Below are 19,959 nucleotides of genomic sequence, written 5' to 3' on the forward strand. Positions count from 1 at the left end.
GGAGTCTCTGTTGTTTTGCAGGTACAACTCAGCCGGACCGGACTTCATGTCGTAACTCTCCCGAGGGACAAAAACACCCAAAACATTTGGCGCCGTCTGTGCGGAGAGTACCTGGTTCAAGAGTCTGTACCACTCCCTAAGCATCTGGGCGATGACCCAGAAGTTTTTACAGACCAGGAGGATGAAGATCCTCAAGTTGAAGCTTATACAGCCGATGATGGCTCTCTAATAACTAAGCGCATCCGGCACATAGACACTCCAAAGCAGGGTGCCACCTAGGCAAGTACAAATCGACCCCCTGGGCAGCCGGAAGGGGAAACCCACACGGAAGCTGGATCAACTCCTGTCACCCGAGACGAACTCATGAGGTTCATGACAAGTTTTCAAGGGTGAAATCAAAGATCTTATCACTAAGAGCCGGGCTGGCCCAAGTAGGGGTCAGCCGGCCAAGAACACTCCTCTGGAAAAGGGGAAGTCAGTCAGAGATCGACAACCAACTCCTCATCCAAAGGACAAGGCAGCTAGGACCATTGATTTGTCAAAAAAATTTCTTCCTAAGAGGAATACCAAGAACACCCGCCTGACTCAACAGCCGGTGGGAAGCAAAAATCAACTCTTGATGCCCGGGAGAACATTAACCGGAAGAGAAATCAACAGTTGTATGAGTCGGCTTCTACGTCAACAATACTTCTGTAGGGAATGAACTTTCCTCGCATGAGAGTCAGACAGGCGGTAATACCGTCCACTCTGGCCCTCAGATGATCGGACTTCACCGTATGTACCTTCTCAGGTCTACGGCCAGTATCCACCTTACTATATGCAGCAGGCCTTCTTCGGAGGTCAGGCTGCATATCACAATGTCCAGCCACTAGACTGGCAGCTCCGTCTGCTTTGCCTAGGTAAACAACCTTCTGCGTTCACCCGGGAGATAACCGAGGCGGCAAAGCCGGCCAAGGTTAAAAATGTATTAGTAGGTACCTATGACGGTACCACCAACCCGGAAGATCACCTCATGGCTTACACCAACCTCATGTACTTACAAGGGTTGGATGATGCAACTTGGTGTCGATGCTTTCTGGCTACGTTGAAGGGCATTGCCGAACAATGGTTTGGCAATTTGCCAGCCGGGTCCATTGATAGTTTCAGGAAGCTTGCCTTCCTGTTTGCTTCCAACTTCTCAATGAACATCCCTGCTAAGAAAACAAGCCTGGACTTAAGCACCATTAAGCAAGGGGAGAGAGAAGGGTTGCGCTCCTATGTCAGGCGGTTCAATCTGATTAGAATTCAGATTCAAGAACTGTCTGATGAGGTAGCATTTACAGACTTTTTCAAGGGTCTGATAGACGGGTCGAATTTTAAGTTCGACCTAGTCAGAAAAGGGGCTTTTAGTTTACAGGCGGCCCTGAGGGAGGCGGAAAACTATATTCAAGCAACCGACCTCTGTACGCTTGGTAATCAGTCGGACTCCAAGAAGTCTGACAAACAAAAATACAGCCGGCCTGCTCAGCCGGCCAAAAAGAAAGAAGAGAGTAAGAAAAGAAAAGAAGTCTGGGCGGTTAGTGACTCTAATCAGCCGTCCTAGAAGAAGAAGAAAGAATTTAAAGCGTACGTCCCTAAGCACGAGTTTAACAAGGACTGCAACTCCATCCTCATGGAAATTAAGGACCGGTTGTCCCTAGAGAAGCCGAATCCAATGAAAAGTTCCATTCAATCAAGGAACAAAAATAAATTCTGCCAATATCATGAGGAAGTTGGCCATGACACTAATGAATGCTTCAGCCTTCAACGAGCGTTGGACCGTCTGCCTGACAAGGGGATGTTAAAGTCCTACATTTCTAAGTCCAAAGGGACTAATAAGAAGAATCCGGGGCAATCGTCTACCCCCCAGCCTGCTAGTAGTTTGGACACTAACAAGGAGCCAGTCTACACAATAGCAGGCGGGTTCTCATGCGGTGGCCCTACCATCCGGGGCACCAAGAGCCATCTGCGAAAGATGAACAAAGATGATGATCAGCATGCGTCTGCAAGCTCATCAGACATCATCAGCCTCCGGTGCCTGCAAAAGATGAAATACAATGACAACAACATGCATCCGGTTACCCACACCTTGGTTGGTTTTGGGGGTGGAACAGTTTACCTAGTCGGAAGGGTTGATTTACCAATCCGGCTGGGTGAGAAAGGTAAAGGGCGACACCTGGTCGTCAAGTTCTTGGTCGTTGAGAAGTTGACCGCCTACAACATTATTTTGGGTCGGCCAACCCTCAACGAAGCCAAGGCTGTAATCATCGCTTCCCTCATGCTCATAAAGTATGAGAGGGATGACGGCTCTATTGGTTCCTTGAGTGGGGATTAAAAGACGGCTCAGGATTGCTATCTCTCAGTCGTCAAAGATAATGTGGCCCCAGCCGTCCAGGAACCAATAGACCTTGACAATGTCAAGGATGCCGACCCAATACCAGCCACACCAGCAGCCGGGAAGAAAAGAAAGGCACCTCTGCTGGTGGAGGTAAAGAAACAGAAAAAATAGCAATCGCTGACCGGTGAACGGTCAGATGAGCTCCGTCCCCAACCGGCTGGAGAGCATGTTGATATAACTCTGGACAACAGCCGTCCGAGCGTACTGTGAAGGTTGGGACGGTTGATTATGCTAAGTTGGGTGCATACTCGCACCTACTGCTGAAAGAATTCAAATACATTTTTTCCTTTGAAGTGGAAGAGATGTCAGGCGTCAGCCCGAATCTTGCTATCGACAAACTCGCCGTGGACCCTAAAAAGAAGCCCAGCCAGCAAAAGAAAAGAAATCACGGTGAGCAAAGAAGTCAGGCGGCAGCTGCCGAAGTTAAAAAGTTGTTAGACGCTGGGTTCATTCGGTCATGTAATTTCCACAACTGGGTGGCGAATGTTGTGCTTGTAAAGAAGCTGAATGGTACCTGGCGTATGTGTGTTGATTACACAGACCTCAACAAGGCATGTCCTAAAGATAATTATCCACTTCCTAAGATCGACAATCTGGTCGATTCGACAGCCGGGCATGCCTTGATGAGTTTTATGGATGCCTACTCCGGCTTCCATCAGATACCCCTGTGGAAGAAAGATCAAGAAAAGATGGCCTTCGTCACTCATCTGGGGTTATTCTGTTACACTGTGATGCTGTTTGGCTTGAAAAATGCGCCGGCTACAGATGATTAATACGGTATTTATTAATCAAATTGGGAGGAATGTAGAGGCGTACATTGATGACATGATAGTCAAATCCAAGCAGCAGACGGATCACCTTGCTGATCTACGAGAAACCTTCACCACACTCAGGCGGCATAAGGTTATGTTAAATCCTAAGAAATGCGTCTTTGGTGTTGAGTCTGGGAAGTTTCTCGGTTTTCTGATTGATCAAAGGAGGATAGAGGCTAACCCCGAGAAGGTACGGGCTGTAATTGACATGAAGTCACCTCGCACTGTTAAGGAAGCACAAAGACTAACCGGTTGCCTAGCGGTATTGGGGAGGTTCCTCAGTCGGTCAGGTGACAAATGCCTTTACTTCTTCCAAGCAATCAGGAAGAAGATGAGATTTGAGTGGGGGGGATGATGCTGAGGCGACTTTTCAACGGATGAAAGAACACTTGCACTCTTTGCCAAGGCTTGTTAGTCCACTTCCTAAAGAGGTGTTATACATGTACCTAGCCGTTTCAGATCATGCCCTCAGTGTTGTTCTCCTTGCTGAGAGAGACGGCGTTCAGCTCCCAGTCTATTTCATCAGCCATGTTCTAAAAAATGCTGAGCTCCGGTACCCCATGGTAGAAAAATTTGGCCTTGCCTTGTATATGGCTTTCAAGAAATTGAAACCGTATTTTCTGGCCCATCCGGTGGTAATTTGGCCTTGCCCTGTATATGGCTTTCAAGCGGCCAATGTCTACCTTGGAATCATCCGCCAGAATGTTGAAATGGGCTATTGAAATGCAAAGTCTTGAAATCACTTTTGTACCTAGAAAGGCAGTGAAAGGCCAAGCGTTTGCCGACTTCATTGTTGAAATGACACGACCGGTGCAACCGGATAACATTGACCAGGTTTGGAAAGTGTATGTAGACGGGAGCTCAACAAAGAACGGCTGCGGTGCAGGAATTATATATGAATCCCCTAAGGGGGACAGATTTGAATATGCACTGCGGTTTAAGTTTCAGGCCTCAAATAACGAGGCAGAATATGAAGCCCTGCTAGCCGGAATCCGCATGTCTAAGGAAGCAGGGGCAACTAAAATTGACGCCTCTGAGGGAAAATATGAGGCAACTCATCCGGCTATGATCAAATACCTTCAGGAAGTCAACGAAGAGGCTGGGGCACTTGAGGAATTCCGTCTGAATCAAGTGCCTAGGTCGGATAACAATCAGGCGGATGCGTTGTCCAAATTAGCTTCATCCGCCTGCTGTGATACGCCTCAGTCGGTTTTTTGGGAAGTTCTTGAAAAGAGAAGCATATATGAAGAGCCCATTGGAATTCTGGACCTAAGCTCAACCTAGATGGATGGCATCCGGGCATACTTAGCAGACAACAAACTTCCTGATTCACCACAGGAGGCAGCCGTCATGAAAAAACGAGCAGCAAACTTTGAGTTAAGAAACGAAGAGCTCTTCAAGGCGGGTTTCCTTAAACCTCTATTGAAGTATGTTACCCCAAAAAGGGGAAAGAAGTTCTCGAAGAATTGCATGCTGGGTACTGTGCCTCTCATATAGGCGGCAGGTCCCTAGCCGTTAGAGTCAGGCGGCATTACTTTTGGCCTACTCTTGAAGCAGATGCTAAAGAGTTGGTGAAGAGATGTGACAAATGCCAGAGGTTTGGCAAGCTTATTCACCGCCCGGCTACTGACCTGACGGAAATCCACAGCCCAGTCCCATTTGCTAAATGGGGCATGGATATCTTGGGTCCTTATACGCCTGCTCCAGGCGGAAAGCGCTACATTTTGGTGGCTGTTGATTATTTCACCAAATGGGTAGAAGGTGAGCCGGTTAAGAACATCAAGACAAAGGATGCCATCTCTTTCATCTGGAAGAATATAATCACCCGGTTTGGGGTTCCTATGTCTATGGTGTTTGATAATGGCCCTCAGTTTGAAACCCCTCATCTCAAGACTTGGTTGGGAGATCAGGGTATCTCACATTGTTTTGCATCAGTCAGCCGACCCCAAGCAAACGACCAGGTTGAAGCCTTCAACAAACTCATCTCAGACGGCATAAAAAAGAAAAGTGAAAGAGCCGGTGGCTTATGGGCAGAAGAGTTAATTCATATCCTATGGGCCATCTGGACTACTGCTGAAGGGGCAACCGGAGAAACCCCATTTCTAATGGTATATGGTGCTGAAGCCGTCTTGCCCATTGAGCACTACGAGCCGAATCTCAGAGTCATGCTCTATGATGAAGAGGAAAATTGGGAGGCCATGCGACTGGCATTGGACTCCCTCCCGGAACACAGGGGCAACGCTGCCCTACGCCATGAGATATACCGTCTGAGAATGACCAGAGCCTACAACAAGAAAGTGCACAAGCGCCCTTTAAAAATGGATGACTTTGTGTTACGAAAAATGGAGGCAACCGGTAGGGCCAATGAGGCTGGGAAGCTAACCCCTAATTGGGAAGGCCCCTACCGGATTTATGAAGAGGTCAGGGGTGGCACCTACCATCTGGAAACCCCAGACGTAGTGAGTCAATTAATGAGAATACAGATTTTGTTTGCAAAATTGTTTTGATAATTTTGACTATCTGCCTGGGTAATACTCAGACGGATTCTTTATTTAACTAACTAAGTTTAATACTTAGTGAGGTTATGATTGCTTGACCGCCTGGGTAATACTCAGACGGACCCTTTGTTTATCTAACTAAGTTTGATGCTTGGTATAATTTAATAATTGCCTGTCCGCCTGGGTAATACCCAGTCGGACTCTTTGTTTAACTAAATAAGTTTGATACTTAGTGTAATTCAATAATTGATTTTCCGTCTGGTAACGCTCAGACGGACTATTTCTTTAACTAACTAAGTTCGACACTTAGCGTAAATTCACTTTTGTAATAACGCTCGGCCGATGGTCCGATTAAAAACTGGACACAAAAACGCTTAGTGGCTATACAACCGATCTCAAACAAGACCAAAAGGCCAAAATGGCCGGATGGTTGCTTATGTTATAAAACCGCTTGTCCCAACATGGACAAAGGCGTCCGACGACAACCCTCCGGGTGCAATCGTCGCGAAGAACAGACTATTTGTCGGTTCTACGTACCTATGTAGATGGCGAAAATTGAATGACCGAATTGGTCAACTCATAGCCGTCTGACCAGAATAATATATGAAGAACGATTAAGTTACCGAATACCGGATGCCCTGAGGCATCAATCGGTCATCGACTGAAGTTCTCACTTAGGTTATTTATTCCAAAGTTGCAATCACTCTCCCTATTGGGGCAAAATATTTTGTGTAATGGCTATGTGTTATCCCTAGACGGAATATAACCGCCTGGGTAAGAAGCTTAATGCACCCGCTCTAATGGCCTGCTGTGCACTTGGTTTGGGGCAATCACCATTGTGATTGATTGGCCTAAAAACACTCCATACTTCTCCTAGTATCAAGTGTTTTTAAGCCAATCACTCAATTTGAAATAAAACCAACCACACAGCCGCCCAAAGGCAAGAGCACTCGGATTACAAATCGCCGCATGCTTTTTTAAGTTAGGCAAAATATTAAAGAATTGCAAACATACGCAAAATTCAAATCCAAAAACTCAAACACAAACAGGTATAAACAACCGACTGAGTCGAAATACTTCATTAAATATTTAAAATGGCTCAAAGGCTAGAAGTTGTGTTAACCGGAGTTACATCCGGTGAAGAAACAAAAAATAAATTCTTAACCCAACCCCATGGTTGGTAAAGATACAACAAAACACGGCATACAAGTCGTTCAAGAAACATAATGGCATACTGCCGCAGAAAGTGGGAGGCCCGCCTAAGGCTGAGGTGGATGCTGCTGCTCCGGCTGATTGTGGCTGGTTTGGCCCTCATTTCACTCATCCGTCGCCGGCTCCTCGTTATCAGAGACTTCATATCGCTGCTCAGCAGCCCAATCTTTGAAGTGAGGCAGTGGAGCATCACCCAGTAGCTGGGCATCATACACCTCAGTGGCGTAATCATACCTTAGCTTATAGACCTCAAAGTCTATATCTGGGTAGAGGAGGCTCCAAGTGATCTTCAGGCGGGCCAGATTATCACGCTCATTCTCCTCTGTCAGCCGCTTTTGCTCTTAGGCTAGCTCATCCGACTGCTTGTTTCACATATTGACAAGCTTAACCCCCAGGCGGGAAACGTCTGCTCGAAGTTGAGTGTTTTCTTGATCAGCCTCTTCTAATGCCTTGAGCTCAGACTTGGCATCCTTTAGTTTCCGATTAAGATCATTAGCCCGGCTGTTAGCTTCGTCGTTCGCAGCCGTCAAACTCCGGATCAGCTCCTCCTGTTTCAACTCTACTGCTTTAATTTTTAAATCACACATATAATTAGCATATTCAGCAGAGTTGAGGTTTTCAAGGGCCCTTCGTTTGGCATCATTTACCTCTTCCTGTTTCCACCTGAAGAGGCCCGAGAGGCCATCCACTCTCAGCATCACCTGAGAAAAACGCAGCCGGATTATGATAAGCTTAGTTCAAATAGAGGAAAAGTATTGGGGTTGTAGGATTTTTTACCTCAGCCAGTTGGCCCATTATCCGGTCTATGTCCACCACCTGCAGGTCAGGTATGGAGTTCTTCTCCGACCAGGTGAGGGTACTCACCATCCGTTTGGAAAAACTCGCAAGATCTGGCTTGTCGGATGTCAGATCTGCACCAAAAGTAGTACTCTGTGAGTAAGAGGCAGCATAGGTGGCACTCATCCGTTGTCGGCTGCTGACTGAACCCCCAGAGGGGTCTACCTTAGTCTTGACTCTCATAAAGTTAAGTGGCCAAGGTATTTCAATCCTTACCTTACCTTGGGTATCCGGATGGGGCGCAGAATTCTGCTCCTCCCTAGTTGTTGCCGCACCGTCTACAACATTAGGTGGCTCGCCACCCTTCGATGCCGTAGAGGCATCCGACGCTTTCTGTTGAGAGCGTTCTGAGCTTTCGCTCAAAATCTTCATCGCAGAAGGCGATTTGCCTCCGGTCGTTGGACGACCGGATTGGGCAGAAGAATATGTCTGGGGAGGGGGATCCTTCCTGGCGGCCTTTGCAGTCGGAGCTTTCCCTAGATCATCTCCTTGCCTTGTGAGAAGCTTGGAGAATGATCATGGAATTTGCTTTGCAGAGTCCTGCAAAATGAAAGTGGTTAAGTATACCCAGCCGGCAAATTTTTAAAAAAAATGTATACACATAAAAAGTCAGGCGGTCTTACCCCGCCTTTCTTAGTCCTTGGCTTCGACGGCTGCTTTCTTGGCGAGTGCAGCCTCTTTGCGAAGCAGCGCCGCCGACTTAGCCGGTATCTTTGCCGGGTCGACCATTTTCAAGGCATCGACTACATGAACAGAATTCAAGGTTAGAAGAAATTATGGCAAGTTTGCAATAAAAATAAAAATAATAAACACTCCGGATGTATGGTATTCTACCCTTGGGAAACATGGTACTCAGCCCGCAGGCGGACAAGAAGCACTCGTCCTTAAAGAAGTCTGGATGGGGGATTCAGTTCTTGGGAACTATAATGTGAGTCCCATCCCCCATGGGCTCGATTGTTGTTACAAAAAATCCCGGTTCTATTATTTGCTCCTGGGCCTTATTAGATAGCGCCAGGAGAGGGCACTTCTTGCCTAGAAGAGCCGGCTTAGTGTTGTACCGGCGTAGTGTCCTGTTATGTCTCAAAGTTGGGGAAGAAATCAAGTAAAACTTGTCTTTCCACCCAGACCATTTGGACACCTTGTCCAAAGTTATCAAATATTGGGGCAAGGTAGTCAGAGTATACCATGCCCCATGGCCGCCTGGGGCCTTGCTCAAATAATGCATGTGAGCGAAGGAGGAGAAGCTTGGATTTATATTCTGGAGCTCGCAGGTGGCGATGTAACTAAGAATATTCACCCATGAATTGGGGGTGAGCTGCCAAACCCCTATATCTTACCCCTTTAGGTTTTTCCTAATCCCGGGGTGGAGGGGGAACCGGAGGCCGGCTTCAATGACCGCCTCGTAGCGGACGAAGTAATGGTCTGCATTATCAATATCGTCGCTCCAGGCCATTACAACATCAGCCGGTGGAACAATGATGTCACAGCCCCTTCCAAAGGGGTGCTTTTCCTTAAAAGGCCTATAGCCGCTCTTAAGTAGGGGGATGTTACCCGGCAGCATCCTAGTCCATTTGGGGTTGGGTAGGTCGGCGACCTTAGGCGGCTGCTGATAGTCGGCCACAAAGTTATCTTGGTCAGAGCCTGAAGATCCGGCCCTTGACCCTTCACCGGCCTCAGCATCGCCGGCTTCATTAGAGGAGGCGGATCCCTCGCCATCTACCTCTCGTACCTTCGAGCTCCTGAAAGTAGAGGGGGCCTATTCATCAGAACCACTCTCCTCCAAATCCCTCTATTCCCCGTCGGGAACAACCTCATCGGCTGACACTTATATAGTGCGTCGGCTCCTAGACCTTATGGCTGTCTGTTTCGTTCTGGCCATTGTGTCCTGCACAGACACGGAGAGGGAGGAATTCGGAGATGAGCACATTGGTTCTAACAGTCCAGAAAAGGCACCCCCTATTCTAGACTCAGCCGTTCCAAGGGACCGGCTGAGTGTCCTAGGCAGTGCCGAGTGAGTGGATGGAGAACTCATTTTTATTTTCTATGACTATGTATACAGGAGGAGAAAGAATTGTATACAAGTTGAAAAAGAGAAGGCTAAAATGGTACAGGCGGTTACCTTACTTTTTACTCTGAAAAGTCTGAAAACCGCTACAGCCGGTAAAACCGGGTGTTGAACTGCTAGCACACGGAAACTTGAACTTGTTGTGATGTAGACGGAGGCAGAGAATCTCTCTCTAAAAAGCTCTCTCTGTCTCTCTCTAAAAAGTCAAAATGAACGCAAGGTGAGAGAAAGGGGGGGTAAACTTCTGTTTATAGAAGGTGAAAGCGGGGGGAAATTTTGATTTGAAATTCAAATTTTACTACCCGTTACTGTTCACCTTTGAAAGGTGGACACGTGTCACAAGTCTCACGTAATATGCACGTGCACGTGAGCCCTGTGAGGGGCAAATGTTTAGGGTAAAAATACCCTAGACACGTGGACCAATGAGAAGAGGCCACTTGTCGAGTTCAGGAAGGCCCACGTGGTTTTATATCCTCTTGACACATGGCCCCCTTGGATAAATCTCTGAAATGGCGGCCTTCAAGGGCCCAAATCCCTAGAAGCGCCGTAAAACTGTGCAGCCCATTAAAATCTAGGTGAAGTGATCTAGATGGGGACACATTCTCCAACAACCCTATAAATAGGGAGATATTTCCCCATCTTGGGGGACATATTCAATCATTTATTACACTACATTCTCTCTCATTAGAGAAACACCTGAGCTTGGAATCCAAGCAGATCCCCATCTAAATTTCCGTACTCTTTATTTCCTTTCAAGTTACTAACTTGACCTTCGGTGGTGGAGCTCTAACCACCCGGAGTCTCCGTTGTTTTTGCAGGTACAACTCAGTCGGACCAGACTTCGTGATGTAACTCTCCCGAGGGACAAAAACACCAAAAACAATATCGCTGGGGTTGAAGGGGTTCCACCCGGGGAGGAGGCCATCTGCTCTTCGTCCTCTCCCTGCTCTTGCTCTTCCTCCGAGACCTCATATTCCTCATCAGGAACAATTTCGTCAGCGGGCACTCTTCTAGCGCACCGCTTGCTCAGCTTAATAGTTGTTTGTTTTACTCTGGCCATGGTGTCCTGCATAGACACAGAGACGGAGGTGTTCGGGGATAAGCAAAGTAGGTCCGAATTTCAAGAAATGGCAACCCAGGCTCTAGATTCAGCTAGACTAGAAGACCGGTTGAATGAACTAGCAGTGCAGTGTGGGTCGATGGAGAGTCCATTTTATTTTGAAGCCTAACTACAGAAGCGAAAAATTATAAAAAGCTTGAAAGGGGTGCAGGTGGTTAAATTTTACTTGTCTCTGAAACTCTGAAAATTGCTACAAGCGGTGACCGGGTGTGTTCCTTGATGAGCAGCCGAGTTTCTCTCTCTAGACGTTCTTCTTTTATCTCTCCAAAAAGTCAAATTTGGAGTGTGAAATGGGGGGAGAGTGGGGATGAAACCTTCTATTTATAGAAGGGTAAAATCAAGGGCATCCCTATAAAACCCTAGAAGGTGAACAATTTTACTGTTCATCGCTCATTTGCTGCCACGTGTCACAGGCACCACATGGCCAACCACTTGTCACCTGTGAAGGGCAAATGTTTTGGGTAAAATTACCCTGTCCACGTAGACCAATTAGAGAGGGCGACGTGTCAAGCCTAGGCTGGTCCAAATGGACCAATTTCCATCAACACGTGTCAGCCTCATATATCTCTAAAATTGCGGCCTTCAAGGGCCCAACTTCCAAGAACGCCGAAAAGCGATGCGGCCCACCAAACCTAGGTCCTTCTGCCAAAGGGTCCTCAAAGGCACGCCCGACATAAGCAGTTGGAAGCCACAAAGAAAACTATTTCCGACACTCGACAAATCATTGAGCGGAGGAGACACCAGCAGCTGTCTGAGTCAGCCTCCACCTCGAGCTCTCCAGACATCTTCAAATAAACTTCTGTAAGAAACTCACTATCCTTACTTGAAAGTCGGACAGGCGGTAAGTCCGTCAACACCGACCCTCAGATGATGATAGGGTCAATCCCATTTGCACCCCAGGCGCAATATGAGCCATATGGCCTTCCATTTATGTATCCAACTCCTTTCGGAGGTCAGGCGGCATTCAACAACGTCCAACCTTTGAACTAACAGCTCTGACTGCTCAAACTTAGTGAACAACCTTCTGCGTTCACCAAGAATATAACCGAGGCGGCACAACCGGCCAAGGTTAAGAATGTGTTGGTAGGTACTTATGATGGTACCTCCAACCCCGAAGACCACCTGATGGCATACACCAACCTCACGTGTCTACAGGGGTGGGACGATGCCGCTTGGTGTCGATGTTTCTCGACTACATTGAAGGGCATTGCCCAACAATGGTTTAGCAACCTGCCAGCTGGCTTCATTGATTGCTTTAAGAAGCTACCTTCTTGTTTGCCACAAACTTCTCAATGAACATCCCTGCTAAGAAAACGAGCCTTGATTTGAGCACCGTTAAGCAGGGTGAGAGAGAAGGGCTACACTCATATGTCAGGCGGTTCAGCTTGGTTAGAATCCAGATCCAGGGGTTGTCTGACGAGGTAGCATTCACAAACTTCTTCAAGGGTCTGAGAGATGGGTCAAACTATAAGTTTGACCTCGTAAGAAAAGGGGCATTTACGCTGTAGGCGGCTCGGAGGGAGGCGGAAAGCTATATTCAAGCAACCGACATCTACACGACTGGTAGCCAATCAGACTTCAAGAAGTCCGACAAACAAAGAGAAAGCCGGTCAGCTCAGCCAATAAAAAAGAAAGAAGAGAGCAAGAAGAGAAAAGAAGTCAGGGCGGTTAGTGATTCTGACCAGCCATCCCAGAAGAAAAAGAGAGAGTTTAAATCGTACGTCTCTAGGTACGAGTTTAATAAGGACTACAACTCCATTATCATGGAGAAAAAGGAACGACTGACTATTGAGAAGCCGAATCCAATGAAAATTTCCATCCAGTCACAAAACAAGAACAAATTATGCCAATACTATGAGGAAGTTGGCCATGACACCAACGACTGCTTCTGCCTTCAACGGGCGTTGGACCGTCTGGCTAACAAGGGGATGTTAATGTCCTACATTTCTTAGTCCAAAAGAACTAATAAGAAGAACAAGGGGTAGTCGTCCATGCCTCCCCAACCTGCTAGTAGTTCGGACACCAAAAAGGAGCCGGTCTACACCATAGCATGCGGGTTCTCATGTGGTGGCCCTACCATCCGAGGCACCAAGAGCCGTCTTCAAAATATGGACAAGGATGATGATGAGCAGGCGTCAGCTAGCTCCTCCTTCCCAGACGTTTTGATCACTAAGAAGGACAGGGGCAGCGTTCGCGGTCCGCATGACGACCTGGTCCTCATTGAATGTAAGGTTGCCAACCAGCTAGTTGGGCGAATCCTTATTGACATAAAAAGCTAGTCGGCCATCATCAGTCTCCGATGCCTGCAAAAGCTAAAATACAAGCTCATCGATATGCATCCGGTTACCCACCCAGTCGGTAGGATCGACTTACCTATCCGGCTGGGAGAAAAAGGAAAAGGGCAACACTTGGTCGTCAAATTCTTGGTCGTTGAGGAACTGACCGCCTATAACATCATCTTAGGCCATCCAACCCTCAAAAAAGCCAAGGCTGTAATCATCCCTTCTCTCATGCTCATCATGTATGTGAGGGATGATGGCTTTGTTGGCTCCCTAAACTGGGATCAGAAGACGGCTCAAGAGTGCTATCTCTAAGCCGTCAAAGATACTGTGCCCTAGACAGCCAAGGGCAGGAGCCAAATATACCTTGATATTGTCAAGGATGTCAGCCCAACCCCTACAGAAGCCGAAAAGAAAAGAAAAGTTGCTCAGCTGGTGGAGGTGAAGAAGAAAAAAATAGCAATCAATGACCGGAGAGCGGTCAGATGAGCTCCGTCTCTAGCCAGACGGAGAGCACATTGATCTCGCTCTAGAAGACAGTCGTTCAGAGCATACAATTAAGAGACGGCTGCTTATGCTAAGTTGGGTGCAGATTAGCACCTTCTACTAAAAGAATTCAAAGACATTTTTTTCTTTGAAGTCGAAGAGATGCCAGGCGTCAACCCGGATCTCGATGTCAACAAACTCGCCGTGGATCCAAAAAAGAAGCCCATCTGGCAAAACAAAAAGAAATCACGGTAAGGAAAGAAGTCATGCGCCAGCTGCCAAAGTCAGAAAGCTGCTAGACGCTGGGTTTATTCGGCCATGTAATTTCCCCTACTGGGTGGCCAATGTTGTGCTTGTAAAGAAGCTGAATGGTACCTGGCGTATATGTGTTTATTACACATACCTCAACAAGGCGTGTCCCAAGGACAGTTATCCACTTCCAAAGATCGACAGTCTATCCGACTCTACAACCGGCCACACCTTGATGAGCTTCATGGATAACTATTTCGGCTTCCATCAGATACCCCTGTGGATAAAAGATCAAGAGAAGACGCCCTTCGTCACTAATCAAGGATAGTCAAATCAAAGCTACAAACGGATCATCTTGCTGATCTCTGAGAAACATTCACCACCCTCAGGCGGCATAAGGTCATGTTGAATCCTAAGAAATGCGTCTTTGATGTTGAGTTTGGGAAGTTTCTCAGATTCCTTATTGATCAAAGGGGATAGAGGCTAATCTCGAGAAGATACAGGCGTTAATTGACATGAAGTCACCCCGTACTTTTAAGGAGGTTCAAAGATTAACTGGTTGTCTGACGGCATTGGGGAGATTCCTCAGCCGGTCAGCTGACAAATGCCTTTACTTTTTCCAAGCAATTAAGAAGAAAGCTAGATTTGAATGGGGAGATGATGCTGAGGCGGCCTTTTTCTGGACACCCATTTGTGTCTCCCCAAAACCAAACCCAGTGATGAGTACCTTTCACGTCGAATCATAATCGAATGAAGTAAAGTGTGGAAAGTCTAGTGTTGCGGAAAGTTTTAATTTCTTTTCTCTTCTCTCTGTTTTTGAAAACTTATTTTATGAAAACAGCCAATCCAATTTTTTTGGTCAATGATATGGATCCAATAATAGTTTAGTTGGATGGGGCTTGAAAAGATCTTTCCAATGATATATTATAAGCCCAATTCCGATGAATATTGAGGAAGTTATGGCCAATTTACCAAACTAGGCCCGGTTTGAGCTTTATATGCGGCCCAATGATCTAGGGAGGGTCTAATATAGATTTATCATTCCTAATGCAATTAGGAATGGTTTTTAGTCTTCTAGATTCTTCTAGAAGGTTCTTTTCATTCCTAATTCAATTAGCATTGATAAATTGACTTTTGTTGACTTTTCAGAGATTTAATTAAAATCAAAAAGCATTTCGAGGAAAAGATACGATTTTATCCTCCAGTACGGCAAAACATATCTGATTTTCGAAAACGCGTCAAAAACAGGCCTGGCGCCTGACTCCAGGCATTGGCGCCTGGCGCCAATAAGCTGGTGCTGGCGCCAGCTCTGTTTTGCGTGCGCGAACCTCGTTTTGCGTGCGCCAAGTGCTCTGTTTTGATATTTTAGCTAGACTTGGGGGCTTGATCCCTACATCATTAGCTTACATAGCCTAAGAGTCACCACCATTTGACTCTTTTCAATATATTTTTCCACACACTTAGCCCTTGCGGCCTAACTTTAGTGTCACTTTCACACACCGCACAGATACATGACCAAATATACTTCCCTTAGGAACCCTTTGTCATGAAATCTTAACATAACGATGAAGCATGCCTTGTCACATCACTCATCACTCATAATTGTCATTACATAGAAGTATGAAGTGCTTAGCCTCCGTGCCTAAGTTACCCAAATACTTTCATAATTAAGTCAACCATTGAGATAGCCTAGGATGGATAATCCTTGCACCTCGAGAGATAGTATCAAACAACATTCAACATGAACCTTCAATACCTTTGATTCTTTTTTGCGTCTTTCTTTTTTGGGAGAAAGTCGGTACCCTCCACAAAAATGACGGAAATGTTTTTGCTTCTTTGCATTTTCGAGACGCACGATCACATTACGATGCACACACGAGTCATGTACACATTGAGTCATGTCTTGTCATATCACTTTGATTTGAGTCTAACACATGTGTCATTTCGTTTCGAGTCGAGTCAACCTCGAGTCAATCCTATCGAGTCAAGTTTATACCTTGAGTCGTGTCATCACAATGAGTCAAGCAATGCTAAACCTTAGGTCAACCCTAAGACAATTAAAGAAATTGGCAAAGTTCTATAGTCAAAAATAAATACAGGTGCAGCAGAACGGGGAAGACCCTATCACAGCGTTCGGCGACAGACTCAATTCTTGGCGCCAGAGATGTTTCAGCAGTGACAGAGCTCGAAGCCTCTCAGAAAGGTGATTTCCACCTCATACAACAATTTTGGGTTCCTTGGTGCGCCAGTTAGCCCCTATAAGCAATTTGACATGATTAAGTAGTCAGTTTGATTACAATCACAATAAGTGGTCGACCTGATGAAAGATCGTCTCACTTAGCTTGAAGCGCCTAAGAATTGGCTCATCACGGAAACACCGACATACTGGTTTTAGCGAAAGAAAAGTTCAGGCGAGCTTTAGAGATCGACAAACGTTGGTCTTCGGAAATTTTTCTTCATAACATTATCGCAACAAATGTTCAAGTTCAAGAGCTCTTTTGTTCAGAGACATGTGAACATCTCCATCAAGCTCTTTGCTCTAGAGATACGTGGGCATATTATTCAAGCTCTTTTGTATTAACGTGTTTATATTATTCAAGCTCTTTTCCTTAAAGTTACTAACGTGTGTATTTTGTTATTAGAAAGAGGTACGAGGCATCAAAGTAAGTACTTTAATGGTTTTAATCTATGTTATGATGTAGAAATCATGTTTAAATTGTTATTATGATATTCCTAGTATCATGTCTAGGGTAATTTTAATATCAAATATGATTGTTATGATGCTTCCATGTTCTTCCTAATATTTATGATTGTTGGTATCATGTTAGGGTTAAAGATTTGATATTTATTGCTTAGTGACATGCTAGGGTTTGTTATTAATCTTGTTAATATCATGCCTAGGATCTTGCTATTATTATTATGTTTTTATATTAGCATGAACATGATTATGATTATAATTGTTATAATTTATGATGATTATGAATATTATTATTATTATTTTATGATGATGATTTTATTATTATTTTAATATGACGATTATTTTATTATTATGTTGCTTGATGATATATATTGTTATTGCTTGATCACACCTTTTATTGCATGTTTAAAGGGAATTTTATACTTGTAATCACGCTTAATAAGATAATTAATAATCTTTTTAGGGTTAATTTGATTATAGTTCAAGTGATCTCCAATAATAGATTTATTTGTGCATTTATATTTAACCAACATAGATAAACAGGTTTAGGGTTAATCTATTGATTGCATGTTAATCAAATATTGGGGCAAGGTAGTCAAAGTATACCATGCCCCATGGCCGCCTGGGGCCTTGCTCAAATAATGCATGTGAGCGAAGGAGGAGAAGCTTGGATTTATATTCTAGAGCTCGCAGGCGGCGATGTAACTAAGATTATTCACCCATGAATTGGGGGTGAGCTGCCAAACCCCTATATCGTACCCCTTTAGGATTTTCCTAATCCCGGGGTGGAGGGGGAACCGGAGGCCGGCTTCAATGACCGCCTCGTAGCAGATGAAGTAATGGTCTGCATTATCAATATCGTCGCTCCAGTCCATTACAACATCAGTCGGTGGAACAATGATGTCACAGCCCCTTCCAAAGGGGTGCTTTTCCTTAAAAGGCCTATAGCCGCTCTTAAGTAGGGCGATGTTACCCGGCAGCATCCTAGTCCATTTGGGGTTGGGTAGGTCGGCGACCTTAGGCGGCTGCTGATAGTCAGCCACAAAGTTATCTTGGTAAGAGCCTGAAGATCCGGCCCTTGACCCTTCACCGGCCTCAGCATCACCGGCTTCATTAGAGGAGGCAGATCCCTCGCCATCTACCTCTCGTACCCTCGAGCTCCTGAAAGTAGAGGGGGCCTATTCATCAGAACCACTCTACTCCAAATCCCTCTATTCCCCGTTAGGAACAACCTCATCGGCTGACACTTATATAGTGCGTCGGCTCCTAGACCTTCTGGCTGTCTGTTTCGTTCTGGCCATTGTGTCCTGCACAGACACGGAGAGGGAGGAATTCGGAGATGAGCACATCGGTTCTAACAGTCCAGAAAAGGCACCCCCTATTCTAGACTCAGCCGTTCTAGGGGACCGGCTGAGTGTCCTAGGCAGTGCCGAGTGAGTGGATGGAGAACTCATTTTTATTTTCTAAGACTATGTATACAGGCGGAGAAAGAATTGTATACAAGTTGAAAAAGAGAAGGCTAAAATGGTACAGGCGGTTACCTTACTTTTTACTCTGAAAAGTCTGAAAACCGCTACAGCCGGTAAAACCGGGTGTTGAACTGCTAGCACACGGAAACTTGAACTTGTTGTGATGTAGACAGAGGCAAAGAATCTCTCTCTAAAAAGCTCTCTCTGTCTCTCTCTAAAAAGTCAAAATGAACGCAAGGTGAGAGAAAGGGGGGGTAAACTTCTGTTTATAGAAGGTGAAAGCGGGGGGAAATTTTGATTTGAAATTCAAATTTTACTACCCGTTACTGTTCACCTTTGAAAGGTTGACACGTGTCACAAGCCTCACGTGATATGCACGTGCACGTGAGCCCTGTGGGGGGCAAATGTTTAGGGTAAAAATACCCTAGACACGTGGACCAATGAGAAGAGGCCACTTGTCGAGTTCAGGAAGGCCCACGTGGTTTTATATCCTCTTGACACATGGCCCCCTTGGATAAATCTCTTAAATGGCGGCCTTCAAGGGCCCAAATCCCTAGAAGCGCCGTAAAACGGCGCAGCCCATTAAAATCTAGGTGAAGTGATCTAGATGAGGGCACATTCTCCAACAACCCTATAAATAGGGAGATATTTCCCCATCTTGGGGGACATATTCAATCATTTATTACACTACATTCTCTCTCATCAGAGAAACACCTGAGCTTGGAATCCAAGCAGATCCCCATCTAAATTTCCGTACTCTTTATTTCCTTTCAAGTTACTAACTTGACCTTCGGTGGTGGAGCTCTAACCACCCGGAGTCTCCGTTGTTTTGCAGGTACAACTCAGTCGGACCAGACTTCGTGATGTAACTCTCCCGAGGGACAAAAACACCAAAAACAATATCGCTGGGGTTGAAGGGGTTCCACCTGGGGAGGAGGCCATCTGCTCTTCGTCCTCTCCCTGCTCTTGCTCTTCCTCCGAGACCTCATATTCCTCATCAGGAACAATTTCGTCAGCGGGCACTCTTCTAGCGCACCGCTTGCTCAGCTTAATAGTTGTTTGTTTTACTCTGGCCATGGTGTCCTGCATAGACACAGAGACGGAGGTGTTCGGGGATAAGCAAAGTAGGTCCGAATTTCAAGAAATGGCAACCCAGGCTCTAGATTCAGCTAGACTAGAAGACCGGTTGAATGAACTAGCAGTGCAGTGTGGGTCGATGGAGAGTCCATTTTATTTTGAAGCCTAACTACAGAAGCGAAAAATTATAAAAAGCTTGAAAGGGGTGCAGGTGGTTAAATTTTACTTGTCTCTGAAACTCTGAAAACTGCTACAAGCGGTGACCGGGTGTGTTCCTTGATGAGCAGCCGAGTTTCTCTCTCTAGACGTTCTTCTTTTATCTCTCCAAAAAGTCAAATTTGGAGTGTGAAATGGGGGGAGAGTGGGGATGAAACCTTCTATTTATAGAAGGGTAAAATCAAGGGCATCCCTATAAAACCCTAGAAGGTGAACAATTTTACTGTTCATCGCTCATTTGCTGCCGCGTGTCACAGGCACCACATGGCCAACCACTTGTCACCTGTGAAGGGCAAATGTTTTGGGTAAAATTACCCTGTCCACGTAGACCAATTAGAGAGGGCGACGTGTCAAGCCTAGGCTGGTCCAAATGGACCAATTTCCATCAACACGTGTCAGCCTCATATATCTCTAAAATTGCAGCCTTCAAGGGCCCAACTTCCAAGAACGCCGAAAAGCGATGCAGCCCACCAAACCTAGGTCCTTCTGCCAAAGGGTCCTCAAAGGCACGCCCGACATAAGCAG

Source organism: Chenopodium quinoa, unplaced genomic scaffold, assembly GCF_001683475.1.
Source record: "Chenopodium quinoa cultivar QQ74 unplaced genomic scaffold, ASM168347v1, whole genome shotgun sequence".
NCBI classification, from domain to species: domain Eukaryota; kingdom Viridiplantae; phylum Streptophyta; class Magnoliopsida; order Caryophyllales; family Amaranthaceae; genus Chenopodium; species Chenopodium quinoa.